The following is a 6,261-nucleotide window of genomic DNA, read 5'->3' on the forward strand; positions in this document are numbered from 1 at the left end:
AGAATCCACTTTGCAAAACTTTGGCTGCAGTACGTTGTCTTCCAAAGTGCCCTCCATATGGCAAATCATGGCATTGTGACAATATGCGTTGTTGGGCAGCATCTGGGATGCATAATCAAATGATTTGGTCTGCACCTCTTTTATACAGATTCGGCTCATCCCAATAATAGTGTATGCATTCATTCTTGAGCTTCTTCTATTGATGGTAGGTGTAATCTTAAGGAAATTGTTCACAGACCAAATAATTAATGATGTTCGCATACAAGGGCAGTTCTTCTATGCGAAAAAGTTGCTCGTCTGGGAACACGACACTCACTTTAGATTCATTGTGGTTAACCTCAGGATTTTCTAATCTGGACAGGCGATTCGCAACTTGATTCTCTGTCCCCTTCCGATCAATTATCTCGATATCAAATTCTTGAAGGAGAAGAACCCATTTGATCAATCTCGGCTTTGCGTCCTTCTTTGTCATCAAATATTTGGTTACCGAGTGATCAGTATGAATGAGTACCTTGGTTCCCAACAAGTATGCCCAAAATTTTTCCAACGCAAAAATCACAACCAGGAGCTCTTTTTCAGTGGTGGTATAATTAATTTGAGCAGGGTTCAGAGTTTTACTCGCAAATGCAATGGGGTGCAAAATTGTTTTATTCTTTTACGCTAGTGTGGCTCCCATCGCATACCCGCTTGCGTCGCACATGATCTCGAATGACAGTGTCCAATCCGGCGCAATTAAGAAGGGTGCGGTAATCAGCACATCCTTTAAAATTCGAAATGCGTTGAGGAAATTGTTATCAAATTCATACTTTCTATCTGCATTTAGTAACGCACTCAATGGTCTTGCTATCTTAGAAAAGTCTTTAACGAATCGTCTATAGGATCCAGCATGCCCCAGAAAGCTTCGTACTGCCTTCACGTTTGTTGGAGGTGGAAGCTTTTCAATTGCGTCAATCTTTGCTTTGTCCACCTCCAACCCTTCTCGAGAGACCTTGTCACCCAACACTATACCCTCTGTCACCATGAAGTGACATTTTTCCCAGTTGAGCACCAGGTTCTTCTCTTCACATCTTTTCAGAATTTTCTCTAGATTGGCCAGGCAGACTTCATAATTGTTCCCATAAACGAAGAAGTCATCCATAAATATTTCTACTAAGTCCTCGAGGTAATCTGAAAAGATCGCCATCATGTACCTCTAGAATGTGCTTGACTCATTGTAGAGGTCGAACGGCATGCGGCGAAAAGCGAATGTCCCATATGGGCAGGTGAATGTGGTCTTGTCTTGGTCTTCAGGAACTATCATGATCTGGTTGTACCCAGCGTATCCATCAAAGAAATAGTAAAAATCATTCCCTGGTAATCTGTCCAGCATTTGATCGATGAATGGCAGAGGGAAGTGATCTTTCTTTGTGGCCACATTCAATTTGCGGTAGTCCATACATATGCGCCATCCAGTGATGGTTCTTTACGGTATTAATTCATTGTTCTCATTGGGGACTACCATCATTCTGCCCTTCTTCGGCACATATTGCACAGGGCTGACCCACGTGCTATTTGCAATAGGATAGATAATGCTAGCATCCAGCCACTTGATAATCTCCTTTTTGACGACCTCTTTCATCGCAAGGTTAAGTTTGCGTTGATTTTCAATGGTTGCTTTGTGGTCATCCTCAAGACGAATGTGGTGCATGTAGTACGCGGGGCTAATTCCTCTAATATCGGCGAGCGTCCAATCGATTGCTCGCACATGCTTTTTGAGAATGCTCATCAACGCATTCTCTTGATCTGTGTTAAGTGCGGAGGAAATTATCATTGGCAGCTTCTCATTCTGCCCCAAAAATTTGTACTTCAGATGTGTTGGTAAGGTTTTTAGTTCAAAGGTTGGTGGTTCCACGAGAGAAGGTTGCGTTATTTTGATCTTTTGTTTGTTTTTGCTACGATCGCATTACAGGCAACTACGGATGCATCGACGTCCTCTTCCTCATTCTCTTCATCAGACTTTTCTTATTTAATCAAATTCATGTCATCATCATAATCTTGCAGGTCTTCCTCATAAAGAAAATTTCATGGCACGAATTATATTAAATTTGAGCTTCTGTCCATTTATGCTCAAAGTGATCTTGCCCTTGTGCACATCAATTTGAGCACGATCCATTGATAGGAAAGGTCGCCCCAAAATGATGGGCACATCTTTATCGGCCTTATAAACCAGGATGATGAAGTCAGGCTGCAAAATAAATTTATCAATCGTGATCAGCACGCCTTTCACCTTACCCTCTGAATGAACCAGAGATCTGTCTGCCAGTTGGAGAGTCACAGATGTGGGCACAAGTTGCCCCACATTTAGTTGTTGAAAGATTGACAGTGGCATCAAATTTATGCTGGCCCCCAAGTCACACAGGGCTTGCCCAATATAGAATCCTCCTATAGAGCAAGGAATAGTGAAGCTCCCAAGATCGCTCATCTTCGGTGGGATAATAGATTTGGAACTTCGCATTAGTGCCACTGTGGCAAATTTTTCAGCGCCTCTCTTCTTGGTTACCATGTCCTTCAGAAACTTGGCATAGGCAGGCATTTCCTCAATCGCTTCACTGAAAGGAATGTTAACATGTAATTGCTTTAACATAGATAAGAAGTGTTGGTACTATACCTCTTTGTTTTTCTTCTTCTTTAGCTTCTGAAGGAAAGGTGGTAACTGAACTTTCACAGTTCTCGTTTCATTTGACTTTGAGGTTGACGCAACCTCAGGTTCTACTGCTTCATTTTCTTTTTCTTCTTCTTGTGTTGCCGTAATCTCAAGTTCAGCTGCAGTGGAGGTTGATCTATTTTGCTCCTTCTTTTCTCCCTCCATAGTCTAACACCGCACAATGTCACAACCTGACATTGCTCCTTACCTGAACCCCTTGGGTTGCGTGGAAGCTCGGTTGAACTTGGCAGCGCCCCTTACGGTCTACTTTTGAGCTCATTTGCAATCTGGCCCATTTGCAATTCAGGGTTGTAGATGGACGTAGCCTGACTTTGAAGCACCGTCTCATTTTTCTCTATATATTGCTTCAATAGTCCTTCTAGGGAATAAGATTACGGTGGTTGTTATGAGCTACTCGCTTGGTTGCCTTATTGACCGTTGCTGCGTTGAAAGAACCCTGTGGCCCTTCTTTTTGTGCCACAGATTGAAAATTTTGTTGTTGATTCTTCCAAGAAAAGTTTGGGTGGTTCTTCCATCAAGGGTTGTAGGTGTTGGAAAAGGGGTTGTTCTTTACAAAATATACAGACTATGGGTTTTGTGGATAATCCTCCATCGCATGCCCATCACTGCAAGTCACACATCTTGTGGTGTTTTGACTTATTGCGTTGATTTGACCACCTTGCGATGTTGGGCTGCTGATTGTCATTCCTTGAATCAAATTCATCATTGCGGTCATTTGGTTTTGCAATGAGACAATAGCACCGTTATTTGCATCAGAATCTTTGAGTCTTAATCTCTGGTCACTCTCCCTCAAGTCTTCATGATTCTTGGAGATGCGATCCAGGATATTCTTTGCCTCATCATAAGTCTTGTCAAACAGACCACCAGTTGCTGCCGCATTGGCAGCGGTCTGCGAACTAGGATTCAAACCGTGGTAGAAAATTTCCATTTGCAGGCAATCTGGAAGCCCATTATGCGGACAATCTCGAACCAACCTTTTAAACCTCGCCCACGCGTCACTGAGCGATTCATCCATATCTTGTTCAAAATTAGTACTAAGCTTTCTCCGTCTCGCGTTCTTGGTAGGTGGGAAATACTTCTTTATAAACTTCTCCACCACCTGCTCCCAAGATCTGATCTCTCCTAGTTCGAGCAAATAAGCCCATTTCCTAGCCTACTCATAGAGAGAAAATGAGAACAACGGTAGTTGAACCTCATCAGCAGAGATGTTTGGGAACACAAAAGTATTGCAGATTTCAATAAAACTTCGAACACAGGGACTTGTGAAAATAGCTTGTATTGATAATTTTCTTATGAAAGCTTTGCGGTAACCGATAAAACAAATAGAGTCTTTGGTTTGTTGTTTGCGTTGATAAAAGAAATAAATAAATGCGGCAGATTTGAGAAACGAAAGTTGCGTTGATAGATGAAATGAGTATGCGATGAACGGGTTAAGAAGATCTTTAGCTAGCATTACTTGGTAATGTGTCAGACTATGCGATCATGTTACTACCATGCACAGCAAGTCATTTTCCAATGTAAATGCGATGCTCCTAAATCTAGGACATAAGTATTGCATGCAAAATGTCCATAGAGCTTATTCCTAAGTCTCTACTCTTGTCGTATGCGTTGATGCAAATGCATGAAAGCAAGGTGACCTCATGCAATCACATCTTATTGCTAAGATGCATGCGATGCGTTGATAACAAATAGTGCTCATCCCTAAGCGCCTATCTAATCTGGTTTTCCCAAACCAGATTCTGACCTGACCTTTCCAAGTCTAGATCCTGTCCTTATACTACCCTCTCGAGTATCTCTAATAGACGAATGAAGCGTACATAAACAAGATAATTGCAAAGAATGAAGAATCCCTCGTTGTGCTAGCTAAATGCTTCTCAACCCATTCAACTAATTTAGCTACTCATGCGTGAATCACAGAGAGTGAACAGATATAGAGAAAGAAATTCCATTCTTATAAATATGTTAAGTACAAATGCTAATGGAAGTTTAAGGTAGAGAGCCTGGTAGCAATTCCTTGCTGACCGAGGATTTTTACACGGGAGTCTCTATTCTGAACTAAAGATATTCTTGCTTCCGCAGGAGTCGGCCCTCTCTCTGTCTTTGAGCTTTCGGTGCTTTCCAAAGCTCGCCGAAACGATCTACCGGCATACCTTCTTCCTCGCGTTCGCCTTAAAATGAAAGAAGACTATGGACAGAAACGCGAACTCGTAAAATGATGAAATAATCGACTGCTTAACCCCTTCTCTGAAGAATGCACTTGGTATTTATAGGGCATCAAAGGTGAAAGGTAGCTTCTCTTTTCTGGCTGTACAGATGGGACAACTTTAATTCCCAACTAATGCGCCAGATAATTGTCACTAATAAAGCTGGATGTCCTTTGTGACCGTTATCGACTGTCAACTTAATTTGGATATGACTACCGTCAGCTTTCTGTCCCATCGATCTTAATTATCCTTTCGTTCGTATACGCCCACCATGTTGCGGTGATTCTTCTTGGGTGATTGTTTACGAGCACGATCAATGCAAAGTCTTGCGGTGAAGTTGCGCTCGACCAATGTATTCCAATATATCATACTTAAAGATGTTTTATATGCTCCTAAAATGAGATGGAATTTAATATCTATCACATGTATATTGGAACAAATGTATAAAATATCTTTTGAAGTTAATGAAGCATTCATTTTCAGAAAAGGTATTCAAATTTGTTCTACTATACTTGAAAACAACTTATATAAGTTAAGACCAACTAAAGAAAAATTTGTCTTAAATACTGAGATGTTTAGAACAGCTAAAACTCATAATAAAAGACAAAAAGTTTCTTCTAATGTTTATCTATGGTACCTAAGACTTGTCCACATAAATCTCAAAAGGATTGAGAGATTTGGTTAAGAATGGACTCCTAAATCAGTTAGAAGACATATCTTTACCTCCATGTGAGTCTTGTCTTGAGGGAAAAATGACTAAGAGATCTTTTACAAGAAAAGCCACAATACCCTTAGAGCTCGTACATTCGTACCTCTATGGACCGATGAATGTCAAAGCTCGAGGTGGGTATGAATATTTCATCAGTTTCATTGATGATTATTCAAGGTATGGTCATATTTACCTAATGCATCACAAGTCTAATTCTTTTGAAAAGTTCAAAGAATATAAGACTAAGGTTGAGAACCAGTTAGGTAAAACAATTAAGACACTATGATCAGATCGAGGTGGGGAGTACATGGACATAAGATTCAAGGACTATATGATAGAACATGGAATCAAGTCACAACTCCCTGCACCTAATATGCCTTAGCAGAACGGTGTATCTTAAAGAAGAAACAGAACCTTGTTGGACATGGTTTGCTCAATGATGAGCTTTGCTAAGTTACCTGATTCCTTTTGGGGACATGCATTAAAGACTGCTTTCTATATTTTGAATAACGTTCCTTCTAAAAGTGTTTTAGAAACACCTTGTGAGCAATGGAAAGGGCGTAAAGGTAGTTTACGTCACTTTAGGATTTGGGGATTCCCGACACACGTGTTGGTGCAACATCCTAAAAAATTGGAAAGTCGTT

The sequence above is a fragment of the Benincasa hispida genome, chromosome 12 (assembly GCF_027475165.1).
Source record: "Benincasa hispida cultivar pf3 chromosome 12, pf3_genome.v1.1, whole genome shotgun sequence".
NCBI lineage: Eukaryota > Viridiplantae > Streptophyta > Magnoliopsida > Cucurbitales > Cucurbitaceae > Benincasa > Benincasa hispida.